This window comes from Pristiophorus japonicus, chromosome 21, assembly GCF_044704955.1.
Source record: "Pristiophorus japonicus isolate sPriJap1 chromosome 21, sPriJap1.hap1, whole genome shotgun sequence".
Lineage (NCBI taxonomy): Eukaryota > Metazoa > Chordata > Chondrichthyes > Pristiophoridae > Pristiophorus > Pristiophorus japonicus.
In genome coordinates this window covers 30103095-30119160 of record NC_091997.1, presented here as the reverse complement: position 1 = coordinate 30119160, position 16066 = coordinate 30103095, and the positions used below count along the sequence as shown (strand labels likewise).

Sequence of the window (16066 nt, the reverse complement as noted above, 5' to 3'; positions counted from 1 at the left end):
TTTTTGTCTTATAATACTCCTGTGGAATGCCTTGGGACGTTTCACTACGTTAAAGGCTCTATATAAATATAAGTTGTTTTTGTTATCCAGGAATATAGCCATTAATCAAGTCTCGATTAACTGGCACTGAGTTTGGGATCTGTACTGCAGCTCTGTGTATCTCTAAAAACGCAACGGGAGCTAAACATTGCACATTAAGGATATCCTGCAGCTCTGATCCAAGTCAGGTATCCCTTTGAAGGGGCTGTTTAACATTGAGCATTATGGGACGTTTCTGGCCCTCCATTTACTGATTTGCATTACAAACGGCACCTCTCACTCCCATCCTGGAACATGCATTTTTCTCATTAAGACCCACTTTCAGTAGATAAGAGGGTCTCCCTGCCATTTGTTTCACAGTTAATCCCGTTGACAAGTATTCGCCAAACAGTAAATCACAATAGTGTGGGAACTCTATTAGAGAGAAAAAAAATAGAGCGGGTCCGTACTTAAATAAAGACTTGATAAAAATGCATTAACAGAAAGGTGTGTGTGTGTTTTCTGCACCGTAAAAAGACACCGTGTAACCAGAAAAACTTAGTTCAAAAAAGTTAAGAGTTTCCACCAATCCTACTTGTCCTTTTTCAGAGACTAACAGACCTGCTGTATAATTCCAAACAATTCCTGTTTCCATTTCAGATTTATAGCATTTTGCAGTTCTTTTTTCTCTCCTCTCGCTCTGCCTTGTCCCCCTCCCCAAAACAACAATTTTGCAACTCTTTCGCCTTGTTGGCTACTAAAACCAGGCCCTAGGGTCTTAACATAACAACGCTTCGCCCGCTAGTCGACTCGTACACAAGCAATCAAAATCAAACCGAATCGCCCCCAGGTCCATCCTCAGGGTTGGAGGGCTAATTCCTGCCGACAAATCCATAATCCCAGCTAAATTGAGATTTGTTTCCATGGTGACTTCATGACATCACAACACATGCAAACTACAACAACAACTTGCATTTATAGAAGAAAGACTTGCATTTATATAGCGCCTTTCACCGCCTCAGGACATCCCCAAACTGCTTTACAGCCAAAGAATTACTTTTGGAGTGTAGTCACTGTTGTAATGTAAAACTGCTAATTTATTGCATCTAATATGTAACTAGAGGGGAACGGGGAGAGAAAGGCCAGCGGCATATGGAGAGTAGGAATATATATGTGCACACTAGGTCCATGCAGCAGCGCTTGGTCTCCAGTCGTCTTGGTTAATCATTGCCACTGGACCACGACCTATCTCTGTCAAGCCCGTGTGGTCGCTGGTATGCAACGGCCACCCCACGTTAAAAGAATCCACGCCCAGGCATCTTCCACCCTTCAATATGTGGAAGTGGGTCATCCTCGATGCGAGGGACTGCCTGATACTATTAATGTAGGGAAATGTGGCAGCCAATTTGCACACAGCAAGCTCCCACAAACAGCAACATGATAATGACCGGAACACGGGCCTGAATTCGAGCTGCCCACGGGTGCGTACGAGGTGCGCACATGACCGAAGGGGCCCCACAAGTTTCGGGTTTAGGCAAGCGCATGCGCCTAAAGCCAGAACTTGCGATCTGTCAAGAATCCTGGTGACAGATGCACTGCATCCAAAAGTAAGGGCCCCTGTGGACGGAGAATTGGGTTATTTCCTGCCCAGCGAATGCCCTCGAAATTCGTACGACTGATAAATGCCGGCATTTGACCTGCTTGACCAGCATAAGGCTTTTAAATGACAGAAAAATTTATTTTTAAAATAATTTAAACATTTAAAATCCTATAAGGTACGTTTATTTTTAGACCCCTTTAAAATATGTACATTTATTTTTCAAAAAATTAAATTTTTGTTTTAAATAATTAAGTAAATTCAATTTTTATGAATTTGAAATATGTGTTGGGTTTTTAAAAGTTATTTTCAGTGTTTGTGTGTTTTGGGGGGAATTCTCATTCATACTTATGGTGATTCCATATATCGGAACACACCATTAAGTATGAATGGGAATACCACTATGCTGATAGGTTGGGCCAGCCCACATGATCCCAGTGATGCGTACGAAACCCATACGCCCCTGGGATACGTGGGCCTCCAGTGGGCCTCTACGCATAGAGGCCCAGGGCCAGAATTCTCTGAACCTCCTGGGCCACCGGGTACTTTCGCAGAAATTTCTGAGATCAGAGGCATTTGCGTTCGGGAAGCCTCCAACTGCAATTTCTGGGCCAATCTGTTTTTTTGTGATGTTGATTGAGGGATAAATATTGGCCAGGACACCAGGAACAACTCCCCTGCTCTTCTTTGAAATAGTGCCATGGGTTTTTACATCCGCCTGAGAGGGCAGACGGGGCCTCGGTTTAATATCTCATCCGAAAGACGGCACCTCTGACAACGCAACACTCCCTCAGTACTGGAGTGTCAGCCTAGATTTTTGTACTTAAGTCACCAGAATGGGACTTGAACCCAGAAACCTCTGACTCAGAGGCAAAAGTGCTACCAACTGAGCCATGGCAGACACTATAACATAGTAAAATGTCCCAAGGCATTTCATAGGAGCGTTATCAGACAACATTTGATACAGGACCACATAACGAGATATTGGGACAGGTGACCACAAGCTTGGTCAAAGAGGTAGAGTTTAAAGAGCGTATTAAAGGAGGGGAGAGAGGCAGAGTGATTTAAGGAGGGAATTCCAGAGCTTAGGGCCTAGGCAGCTTAGGGCCTGGCCGCCAATGGTGGAGTGATGAAAATCGGGGATACGTAAGAGGCCAGAATTGGAGGAGCACAGATATCTCGCAGGGTTGTCGGGCTGGTGGAAATTGTAGAGATAGGAACAAGGCGATGCTATGGAGTGATTTGAAAACACGGGTGAGACTTTATAAATCTAACTAAATAGTTAGGTTAATTTTAGAGGCAAATAAAACATTGTAAATATCATCCCCAGGAGGGACAACTTAACTGAGAAACTATTGTAGGTCTGGTTAAAAATTTTCCCTCCCCAGCCCTGTTCAACTTTGCCCTCTGGGACCCGAACCAGGAAAGACCGTGTTCACCCTTTGACCTCATCATCATCATCATCATCTTCATAGGCAGTCCCTCGAAATATAGGAAGACTTGTTTCCACTCTACAGGCAGCTGTACAGTCCAATACGGAAATTACAGTCTCTGTCACAGGTGGAACAGATAGTGGTTGAAGGAAAGGATGGGTGGGGAGTCTGGTTTGCCGCATGCTCCTTCCGCTGCCTGCACTTGTTTTCTGCATGCTCTCGGCGGCGGCCCTCCCGTATGCTCTTCCTCCACTTAGAGCGGTCTTTGGCCAGGGACTCCCAGGTGTCAGTGGGGATGTTGCACTTTATCAAGGAGGCTTTGAGGGTGTCCTTGAAACGTTTCCTCTGCCCACCTGGGGCTCGCTTACCGTGTAGGAGTTCCGAGTAGAGCGCTTGCTTTGCGAGTCTCGTGTCGGGCATGCGGACGAATCCTCCTCAATCATCTTCTCCCCGTGGCTGAAGAGCTCCTCCCAGAGTCGCAATGCGGATTCCGTCCACTAAGGTGCACAACAGACATGATCTTCACCGAGATCGTAGGGAACAGCACTAACCCTTGTACATGGCCTTCTTTGACCTCACAAAGGCCTTTGACACTGTCAACCACGAGGGACTATGGAGCATCCTCCTCTGTTTCGGCTGCCCCCAAAAGTTTGTCACCATCCTCTGCCTGCTCCACGATGACATGCAAGCCATGATCCTGACCAACGGATCCACCACAGACCCTCTGACCTATAGTTCGTGTCTCAAACCATCAATTGCTGGCTATTCAATTTTTGAGTCTCAAAGTTGATTCATTCCGACAAGGACCCTCCATAGCAGTGCAGTAAAGCTCGCACCCCTTCTCCGTGTAAAAAAATTCCAGTGGGAAGCCTCCGACTGCAATTTTTGGCCCATTAGAGCAAACATTGCTCACTGACCTAGACTCTTGGTGAAGCAACGTCTCCATTTTAAAATTCTCATTCTTTCCCCCTGCCCCCATGGCCTCGCCCCATCCTATCTCTGTAGCCTTCTCCAGCCCCACAACCCTCCCGTGATCTCTGCGCTCCTCCAATTCTGGCCTCTGGTGCATCCCCTATTTAATTGCTCCATCATTGGTGGCCGTGCCTCCAGCTGCCTGGGCCCTAAGCTCTGGAACTCCCTCCCTAAACCTCTCCGCCTCTCTACCTCTCTCTCCTCCTTTAAGATGCTCCTTAAAACCTACCTCTTTGAACAAGCTTTTTCACTGGCCCTAATATCTCCTTAAGTGACTCGGTGTCAAATTTTGTTTGATAACACTCCTGTGAAGCACTTTGGGATGGTTTGCTATGTTGAAGGTGCTATATAAATGCAAGTTGACGTTGTTGTTGTTGTTGTCCAGCCTGCTGAGTATTTCCAGTACTTTCTGCTTTTATCCTGGATTGCTACTCCCCTCTGAGTGAAAATAAGCCTCCAGATTTCATTCCTACATGGCCCAGCTCTAAGTTCCTTCCTTTCTGCTCTATTCCCCCGTCAGGGCATATAGCTTCTCTGTATCCACTCTATCAAATCCCTTTATCATTTTAAAGACCTCGATTACTGGGATACCATAAAAGAAGTGTTGGTGACATCCCGAGACCTCCGGGGGCCCAATCCCCAACAGCTTGGTGTCCTCCTCATGCCTTCAATACTGAGCCTTCAGTCTCATAAAGCGTTCCTAGGTTTCAAGGTCTGCTCCCCTCTCCACCACATTGACAATGTTTATTGTTCAACAGTTTTAAAATATGCAACCAGAGAGCACTGTGCAGTTGCTGGTCATAAATTGCATCTTTTTATGGAGGTACCTTTATGTAAAAGGGTCAGGAAGTGCAAAGATTTTTCCTATCCCATTTGTAGCAGCTCATCAAGGCTAAACTGACATCCTTACTCCGTCCGGTCACATCTGAAATTTATACTAAAAGCATAACGTTTATTTTTAATTCCATTCAGGCGAACACAGCAATTACACAGTTATGAAATGTGATTAAACAGCTTGAGCAAAATTAAAGGCATTCCCCCTCTTCCTGCCTGCCTCCGCAGCACACCCGGCCTTCTGGGCAACCTCGTCACCAAGTGCTTTGATCACTCTGAGAAAGAACAAGAAAGAAAGAAAGATTTACATTTATATAGCGTCTCAAAGCACTTTACAGCCAATGAAGTACTTTTTGAAGTGTAGTCGCTGTTGTAATGCAGGAAACGCGGCAGCCAATTTGCACACAGCAAGCTCCCACAAACAGCAATGTGATAATGACCAGATAATCTGTTTTAGTGATGTTGATTAAGGGATAATTATTGGCCAGGACACCAGGGAAAACTCCCGTGCTCTTCTTTGAAATAGTGCCGTGAGGTCGTACACGTCCAGCTGAGAGATGGAAGATGGGGCTTCGGTTTAACGTCTCATCTGAAAGACGGCACCTCCGACAGTGCGGCATTCCCTCGTCACTGCACTGGAAGTGTCAGCCTAGATTTATATGCTCAAGTCGCTGGAGTGGGACTCGAACCCACAACCTTCTGATTCAGAGGCATGAGAGTGCTACCCAGTGGGGTTCGGAACTAGAGCAGTAACATTTCAAAATACAACGCAGTTTGCTCAATTTTGTTTGAATCGATAAGTATCATTTGCCAAAAAGTAGTCATTATTTTCTGACAAGTAACCCCCCCCACTCCCCCCACTCCCGTAGAGTAACAGGAGGATGCCATTCAGCCATTCACTGAGCCATGGCTGACGCTCGGAGGGGAAAGCACCCAGAGCACCCACACACGAGAATGAAAAACAAATTGAAATGTGATAACTCATCAAGATTATATTTCATCCCAAAGCTCAATGATTAAATGTATTACCCAACAATGAGCCAGAAAATCACCTGCAAAGGATTCTCTTCCCACTCCCGCATCATTATCTCTGGTGTCCCTCAAGGATCGATCCTTCGTCCCCTCCTATTTCTCATCTACATCAACCAGAAACACGGCATCAGTTTCCACATATACGCTGACGACACCCAGCTCTATCTCACCACCACTTCTCACGGCCCCTCTAAATGGTCTCTAAATTGTTAGGCTGCTTGCCCGACATCCAGTACTGGATGAGCAGAAATTTTCTACAATTAAATATTAGGAAAACCGAAGCAATTATCTTTGGTCCCCATCACAAACTGCGTTCCCTAGCCACCAACACCATCTCTCTACCTAGCATCCATCTGAGGCTGAACCAGACTATTCGCAACCTAGGTGTCATATTTGAACCTGAAATGAGCTTCCGGCCACATATCCACAGCATAACTGAAACCGCCTATTTCCACCTCCATAACATCGCCTGTCTCCGCCCTTGCCTCAGCTCATCCGCTGCTGAAGCCCTCATCCATGCCTTTGTTACCTCTAGACTTGACTACTCCAACGCACTTCTGGCTGGCCTCCCACATTCTACCCTACATAAAATTGAGGTGATCTAAAACTCAGCTGCCCGTGTCCTAGCTCACACTAAGTCCCGCTCACCCATCACTCCTGTGCTCAGTGGCCTACATTGGCTCCCGGTTAAGCAACGCCTCAATTTCAACATTCTCATCCTTGTTTACAAATCCCTCCATGGCCTCGCCCCTCCCTATCTCTGTAATCTCCTCCAGCCCCACAACCTCCCGAGATGTCTGCACTCCTCAAGGTTCTGCCCTCTTGAGCATTCCTGATTATAATCGCTCAACCATTGGTGGCCATGCCTTCTGTTGCCAAGGCCTTAAGCTCTGGAACTCCCTCCCTAAACCTCTCCTCCTCTCTACCTCTCTTTCCTTCTTTAAGATGCTCCTTAAAACCTACCTCTATGATTAAGCTTTTGGTCATCTGCCTTAATTTCTTGTTATGTGGCTCAGTATCAAATCTTTGCCTTATAACACTCATGTGAAGCGCCTTGGGATGTTTTACTATGTTACAGGCACTATATAAATACAAGTTGTTGTTGTTGTTAATGTTAATGAAAGACGAGCATTGAGTACAAAGTACGGCGAAAACCTGGTCGCAAACTTCTCAAAAATCCGGCCCAATGACGCAAATAAACCATTTAATGGAGGTGTTAGGATCTCTCGAGATGGATGAACTAAGGTGGCTGAATGGTCTTCCACATTCATAATTATCTTTTGAGCTTGAGGCGAGCAAGCAACAACAACAACAACAACAACAACTACAACAACAACAACTTGTATTTATATAGCGCCTTTAACGTAGTGAAACGTCCCAAGGTGCTTCACAGGAGTATTATGAGATAAAAATGTTGACACCGAGCTACATAAGGAAATATTAGCGTAGGTGACCAAAAGCTTGGTCAGAGAGGTAAGTTTTAAGGAGCTTCTTAAAGGAGGAAAGAGAGGTAGAGAGGCAGAGAGTTTTAGCGAGCGCATTCCAGAGTTTAGGGCTCAGGCAACAGAAGGCACGGCCAGCAATGGTTGAGCGATTATAATCAGGGATGCTCACGAGGGCAGAATTTGAGGAGCGCAGATATCTCAGGGGGTTATGGGGCTGGAGGAGATTACAGAGATAGGGAAGTGCGAAGCCATGGAGGGATTTGTAAACAAGGATGAGAATTTTGAAATCGAGGCATTCTGTAACCAATAGTCAATGTAAGTCAGCGAGCACAAGGGTGATGGGTGAGTGGGTCTTGGTGCGAGTTAGGTCATGGGCAGCCGAGTTTTGGATGAACTCAAGTTTACGTAGGGTAGAATGTGGGAGGCCATCCAGGAGTGCGTTGGAGTAGTCAAATCTAGAGGTAACTACAGGAGTAGGGTTGCTAACTCTAGTTGGATGTATTCCTGGAGGTTTCATCACATGACCTCCCGCCTCGAACCACCCCGCCCCCACACTCCCGCCATTGGTTCATCCTCCAGGTGCACCGCCTTTCCACAGCCAATTGGAAAGGGAACCAACTCTTTTTTGGTTGTTAGTGAAATTGCCTTGTTTCCCTGATCTCCAATATTATTACAACTAATAAATGAAAATGTTCAAAGAAAATGTAATAAAAACCACAATTTCATTTAATGCCCCTATAATTTTTTTCCCGGGTGTTGCTTACAGTAGTGTCCTGGAGATTAGAAAGAAAGAAAGACTTGGATTTATATAGCATCTTTCATGACCATCTCAAAGTATATTGTAATGTGGGAAACGTAGCAGCCAACTTGTGCACAGCAAACTCCCACAAACAGCAATGTGATATTGACCAGATAATCTGTTTTTGTTATGTTGATTGAGGGATAAATATTGGCCAGGACACCAGGAATAACTCCCCTGTTCTTTTTCGAAATAGTGCCATGGGATCTTTTATGTCCACCTGAGAGAGTAGACGGGGCCTCGGTGTAACGTCTCATCCAAAAAACGGCACCTCCAACAGTGCAACACTCCCTCAGCACTGCACGGGAGTGTCAGCCTGGATTTTTTATGTGCTTAAGTTCCGGGAGTGGGACTTAAACCCACTACCTTCTGATTCAGAGACAAGTGTGCTACCCACTGAGCCACAACTGACACTGATCCTCAACTCCTGGAGACTTCAGGACAATCCTGGAGGGATGGCGACCATATTCACAGAGTCACGAGATGCCTTTGTCAGTGCTCCTGGCACCCACGGTAAAAATTCCTGAGTAAGGTTGCTCCTTCGGTTTTGCTCACACCCAAGCTCATTAATCAAGGCACCACTGGATTGTTTGTGGTTGTAATTAAAACCTGTTTTTTTAAACTGAGAATAGGTTCTACATTCTAACTGACTTTTTTCTAATCTCTATGGGTGGCCAAGGCAAAATCAGGCCTTTTACTCTCTTGGAAAAAGATAAACAGAGAATGAGCGGAAATAGTCCTCATGGTGTCTTGACTAACAGCTGATTTTGGTCAACAACAGATGTTTAATAATGATGCTGGAAAGACAGATTTGTCAACAGTTGAGCTCCCACTGGTCCTGGTCAGAGGGCTTTATGTGCATCATAGAATCATGGAATGGTTACAGCACTGAAGAAGGCCATTCGGCCCATTGAGCCCGTGCCGACTTGAGCTAGTCCCACTCCCCCGCCCTTCCCCCGTGGCCCTGCACATTTTTTTTTCCTTCAGGTACTTATCCAACTCCCTTTTGAAAGCCACAATTGAGTCAGCCTTCACCACCCCTTTCAGGCTGTGCATTCCAGATCCTAATCACTCGCAGCGTAAGAAAGTGTTTTTCCTCATGTCACCTTTGGTTCTTTTGTGTTTACCAAAAGTCGGTATTCAGTGATATGAATGTTTGCACTTCAATCGTTCAATTTTCATACTGAACCATCTTGAGTCAGGTGTAGCTAGCTACCTATAGAGTAATATTCCCTCTACAATAACTAATTTCCAATTCCACAATAAGAACAACCATCCAGACTAAACACTAAGTTCAACAATTTCAGATCATAGCCTTTAACCCCCATTTTGTCAGATGGCCGCTGCTGATGATTCTGCCATTCCCATTTACACCTCTTCTAGATCCATCTTTTGTTCCTTTACTTGTCCCATTATCATCTCCTTTCGGCTCGCACCATCATTCCATTTGTCTCTCTAATCTCTCCTGCCTTCTACACTATCACAGACCTTCCCTTTTGTTTTCCCTCCCCTCCTCCTTTCCCTGCCTCTGCACTTGCTTAAAACCTGTTATATCTCTGAACTTTTTTCAGTTCTGATTAAAGGTCATCGACCTTAAACATTAACTCTGTTTTTTAATTCTGTATTTATAATTGCACCGTTAACACTGAAAAATATCCCAAGGCGTTAACTCTCTCTTTACCCGTCCAGCCCTGAAGAGAACTTTAGCCAAGCAGTGGGCAGTTTAGCGCTGTTGACTTGTGCCCACGAGGAACATGGTTGAGGCTCAGCCTACCCAAGTTCATTTCATGTTGGACTTGTACAACTGACAGAGAACATAATAAGAACATAAGAAATAGGATCATGGCTGATCTGATCCTGGCCTCAACTCCACTTCCCCGTCCACTCCCCATAACCCTTGACTCCCTTATCATTCAAAAATCTGTCTATTTCCACCTTAAATACATTCAATGACCCAGCCTCCACAGCTCTCTGGGGTACAGAATTGCAAAGATTCACAATCCTCTGAGAGAAGAAATTCCTCCTCATTTCCTTTTTAAATGGGCAACCCTTATTCTGAAACTATGCCCCCTAGTTTTAGATTCCCCCTACAAGGGGAAACATCCTCTCTGCATCTACACTGTCAAGCCCCCTCAGAATCTTACACGTTTCAATAAGATCACCACTCAGTCTTCTAAACTCCAAAGAGTATAAGCCCAAGAGTGCAGTTATGCTGATCAACTCCAGATTCTGAAAGTGAAAGGATTGCCTGGTATATTTTCTTCAACTAGCCCATGTGCTAACTCGCACCAAGTCCCGCTCACCCATCACCCCTGTGCTCACTAACCTACATTGGCTCCCAGTTAAGCAACGCCTCAATTTCAAAATTCTCATCCTTGTTTACAAATCCCTCCATGGCCCTCGCCCTTCCCTGTCTCTGTAATCTCCTCCAGCTCCACAACCCCTCCAGAGATGTCTGCGCTCCTCGAATTCTGCCCTCTTGAGCAATCCTGATTATAATTACTCAACCATTGGTGGCCATGTCTTCTGTTGCCAAGGCCTTAAGCTCTGGAACTCCCTCCCTAAAACTCTCCACCTCTCTACCTCTCTTTCCTCCTTTAAGAAACTCCTTAAAACCTACCTCTCTGACCAAGCTTTTGGTCATCTGCCCTAATTTATTCTTATGTGACTCGGTGTCAAATTTTTGTCTTATAACATTCATGTGAAGCGCCTTGGGACGTTTTACTACGTTAAAGGCACTATATAAATACAAGTTGTTGTTGTTGTTGTTGTTGCTAATGTTAATGAAAGATGAGTCTTGAGTACAAAGTGGGATTCCAACGTTTTTGCTAACAGTAGTAGATAGAGTTGAATTTACCCCAGTGTTCTAACTGACTACACCACCCATTCTCACATAGACTCTGGAACAAATAATATCAAATTTTGAGTCATTTATCCCACGCCAGACACAAAAATCAAGGCTGACACTCCAGTGCAGTGCTGAAGGAACGCTGCACTGTCGGAGGTGCTGTCTTTCGGATGAGACGTCAAACCAAATGCCCATCTGCCCTCTCAGGCATTATTTTGAAGAAGAGCAATGGAGTTATCCCCAGTGCCCTAGCCTGGCTAATACTTATCCCTCAATCAACATAACAAAAACAGATTATCTGGTCATTATCACATTGCTGCTTGTGGCAGCTTGCTGTGCGCAAGTTGGCTGCTGCGTTTCCCACATTACAACAGTGACTACACTTCAAAAGTACTTCATTGGCTGTAAAGCGCTTTGAGAGGTCGTGAAAGGCGTTATATAAATGCAAGTCTTTCTTTTTTTCTTTATTGCATCAAATATAGTTGAAGATGAAGCATTAAATCTTTTGTCTTTGTTGCCCATGTAGGTGCATACTATGGAATTTAATCATAATCAGGACACCAAAATCAATGATCATAAATCAAAGAATCATAGAATGATGCAGCACAGATGATGGCCATATTGACCCTCATACCTGTGTCAGCTCTTTGAAAGAGCTATTCAATTAGTTCTGTTCCCCTGCATTTTCCCCATAGCCTTACAAATCTTTCCACTTCAAGTATAGTATCCCTCAGGATGGGCAACCCCACCCCACCACGATCAGATCCCCACACCCCGGCCGGGGTTGGCGACCAACCCTGCAATCAAAATCTACCTCCCCCCGGATCGGCGCCTCACCCCTTGCAATCAGAATTACACCCCCACCCACCCAGAATCAGCAACCCCCTCCTCACAATCAGAATCACCCCCCACCCAGAATCAGCAACCCCCCTCCCCCCCCCACAATCAGAATCCCCCCCCACCACCACCGGATCGCACCCCCCCCACCCCTCCACCCACTCACAAAATCCGCCCCAGTCAAGATTGGGGCCTTTGACTCTATTTATAAAGCCAAGGATCCCGTATTCCTTTATAACAGCCTTCTCAACTTGTCCTACCACCTTCAAAAACTTGTGTATGCACCCGTACCCACCCCCCCCCTTCCCGCCCCCAGGTCCCTCCGTTCCTGCACCCCCTTTACAATTGCGCCATTTAGTTTATAATGAAAAATGATGGGCAAAATTATGGGAGCGTCACATGCGAGCACGCATCCAAGTATTAGCTTTGGTTCAGCGGTAGCATTCTACCCTCTGAGTCAGAAGGTTGTTGGTTACATCCTGAGCACAAAATCTCAGCTGACACTCACAGTGCAGTGCCGAGGCAGCACTGCACTGTCGGAGGTGCCGTCTTTCAGATGAGATGTTAAACCGAGGCCCCGTCTGCCCTCTCAGGGTGTAAAAGGTTTACACTATTTGAAAAAGAACAGGGGAATTCTCCCCTGTGTCCTGGACCAATAGTCATCCCTACAACAACAACAACAACAACAACGTGTAGTTAAATAGTGCCTTTAAAGTAGTAAAACATTCCATGACGCTTCACAGTAGTGATATAAGACAAAAAAAATAAATTTGACACCGAGCCACATAAGAAGAAATTACAGCGTATGACCAAAAGCTTGGTTAAAGAGATAGGTTTTAAGGAGCGTCTTAAAGGAGAAAAGAGAGGTAGAGAGGCAAAGAGCTTTAGGCAGGGAGTTTCAGAAATTGGGGTCCAGGCAACGGAAGGCACGGCCACCAATAGTTGAGCAGTTATGATCAGGGATGCTCAAGAGGGCAAAATTAGAGGAGCGCAGATATCTCGGAGATTACAGAGATAGGGAGGGCAAGGCCATGGCAGGATTTGTAAACAAGGATGAGAATTTTGAAATTGAGGCGTTTGTTTTTTTTTAATTCGTTGCCAATCTTTCCAATTCTTTGTCAAATCACAAACGCCAGAGATCACCCTGCACCTGTCAAGGATCACTCTGCGCCAATGCTCTTAGCCAAAAGACCTAGAGCCACTGCACCGTTCCTGGAAGTACTGCAATACCAGGTTCGTGCCATAGAGGTGGGTGTGTGCCCCCCACTCACCTCCGTGGAGGTGGATGGGTCAAGCCACCCTACCCACCTCCTATTGAAATTGAGGCGTTTTTTTTTATTCGTAGCAAATCTTTCTAATTCTTTGTCAGATCACAAACGCCAGAGGTCACCTTGCACACATCAAGGATCACCCTGCGCTAATGCTCTTAGCCAAAAGGCCTAGAGCCCAAGCACTGTTCCTGGAAGTACTGCAATACCAGGTTCGTGCCATGGAGGTGGATGGGTCAGGCCCCCCACACACCTCCGTGGAGGTGGATGGGTCAAGCCACCCCACCCACCTCCTATTTCCAAAAAGCATAGGAGAACCACCTTCCTGATCCAGGGAGAACCACGTTGGGGTCATGGTTACTCCCCTGTCAGGTCAGTTACGCATGATCTTAGCCAAAAGGCCGAGAAGCGATTGAAATTGAGGCGTTGCTTAACCCTAAACCAAGATCACTAAAAAAACAGATTATCTGGTCATTATCACATTGCGCAAATTGCCTGCTGCGTTTCCCACATTACAACGGGGTGGCTACACTTCAAAGTGCTTCATTGGCTGTAAAGTGCTTTGGGACGTCCTGAGATTGTGACAATAATTTGGTCCTCTTTCTTTCATTCTTCAGCGCGAAGATTTACTTTAATAGAAAAATAATTTTTTTATATGCCAATAGGGGTTCCATCTCGCATTCCTGTGAAAAATGATTGCAGTCACAAACTGATTGCAGAGCCCTGCAGGAGGACTGGCGTTTGCAGCATTATCTGGAACGGGGTCGTCCAATCAAGGCGAATGCCAAGCTCCACAGAGGGCTTAATGATACAGAATCTGCAAAAGGTTAAAACTGACTGCACTTAGTGAGCACTGCGTTACATTAGTGAGAGCTGTGCTGTACTCATCAATTCACAATTTATAGCACAGTAGAGAGGAATTCAGTCAGCTCTAAGTAGTTCTTGATTTTGATCTTTTGACATTCGATAACAATAATAAGCAAATAAATCCCAGAAGTTTTGTCTTCAGCGTGGTGGAACCCGAGTGGAGATTGTTGGAGGCCCCATCTTCAGTTCTGAAGGGCTGGCAGGTATAATATACATTCCATTGCCATAATCCCTTTATAATCCATCCAGCCTAAGTGCACAGGGTTCACTGGTTAATTCCGTCTTGCACACCCCACACAAAACCAGCAACTACACTAAAAAAGAGTTACTAGAGTTAAAAAAAATATTCATTAACTTTCTCATCGGCCTTCATTTGTAGACATTTTTAAAATACGTGTAAATGGAGGGACTGAATTATCTACGTCAACAACAACTTGTATTTATATAGCGTCTTTAATGTAGTCAAAGTCCCCGAGGGACTTCGCAGGAGCGTAATCCGATAAAAATTGACACGGAACCAAAGGTGACCAAAAGCTTGGTCAAAGAGGTAGGTTTTAAGCAGCACCTTAAAGGAGGAAAGCGAGATGGTGAAGCGGAGAGTTTTCTGGAGGGAATTCCCAAGTTTAATGCCCAGACAGTTGAAGGCACGGTCACCAATGGTGAAGCCAATGGAGGATGTACAAAAGGCCAGAGCTGGAGGAATACAGAGTTCTCGAAGGCTCAGGGCTGGAGATAGTTACAGAGTTTGGGAGGGGCGAGGCCATCAAGGGTAAGGTAGTGTAGTGTGTCTGGTGGTGGGAGAGCAGCACAACTAGGGATGGACAGTAGCTGTGGCTTAGCAAGGAGCAACTAGACTTCTTAGCGGAATATTTTCTTCATGGTGAGAGACGATAAACTGTGGAGGGGCAAAGGGATTTGGGTGCCCATGTACACAAATTACTGAGAGTTAGTACACAGGTACAAAATGTAATCAAAAAGGCTACTAGCCTGTTGGCCTTTGTAATGTATGCACCTGTGAGTATGCTCACAGGTTAGCCAGTCATGTGATGTTCACAAGACTCAATAAAACCCCGGCCAGTTGGGTTCGGGGATCCATGATGAGGCAGGTGGTTGTGAGCCTGGTGGCTGAACTGGTAATGTGTAGTGTGATTGTTAAACCTTTTGCTAATAAACCAACTAGTTCTTAACAGCAATGTGTTGCTATGAATTCTTAAGCAAAGAGCCCTTGAAGCAAATACATTACAGCCTTTACCTTGAGGGGGTTGGAATTTAAAAGTGAGTGAGTTGTGCTCCAGTTTTAGAGAGCCTTGGTCAGATCCCAGCTGGAGCTTTGCATACTGTTTTGGGCAACGCAACTCAGAAAGATTATGTTGGCCTCAGAGAGGGGGCAGTGCAGATTCACCAGAGTGATTCCAGGCATTAACGCGTTAAATTATGAGGACAGGTTTCATAAACTTGGCTTGTATTTCCGCGAGTTTAGAAGATTGAGGGGTGATCTGATCGAGGTGGTTAAAATGATAAAAGGATTCAATACAGAGAACCTGTTTCCTCTGGTGAGGGAATCCAGAACAAGGGGACACAATCTTAAAACTAGAGCTAGGACATTTAAGAGCAAAATCAGGAAGTACTTTTTCGCATAAAGGCTAGTGGAAATTTGAAACTCTCTCCGCCAATGACTGTGATTATTGGGTCAATTGTAGTTTTCAGGACTGACCTCAGGTGAGTTTTTATTAGGTAAGAGTATCAAAGGATATGGATCAAAGATGGGTAAATGGGCTTGAGGTCCAATCTAATAATCTAATTTAATTTTTTTTTATTCGTTCCTGGGTTGTGGGCATCACTGGCAAGGCCAGCATTTATTGCCCATCTCTAATCGCCATTGAGAAGGTGGTGGTGAGCCGCCTTCTTGAACCGCTGCAGTCCGTGTGGTAAAGGTGCTCCCACAGTGCTGTAAGGGAGGAAGTTCCAGGATTTTGACCCAGCGACGATGAAGGAACGGCCGATATATTTCCAAGTCAGGATGGTGTGTGACTTGGAGGGGAACGTGGAGGTGGTGGTGTTCTCATGCGCCTGCTGCCCTTGTCCTTCTAGGTGCTGGAGGTGGCGGGTTTGGGAG

The 16066-nt window shown here is 45.4% G+C and overlaps 1 non-coding gene across 1 annotated transcript; it reads right to left on the bottom strand.

Moving 5' to 3' along the window:
- Positions 1–13299: 13299 nt before the first annotated feature.
- On the bottom strand, positions 13300–13496 carry LOC139234248 (U2 spliceosomal RNA). Its single transcript, XR_011588302.1, has one exon. It is a non-coding gene; the product is annotated as a U2 spliceosomal RNA (small nuclear RNA).
- Positions 13497–16066: the final 2570 nt, after the last annotated feature.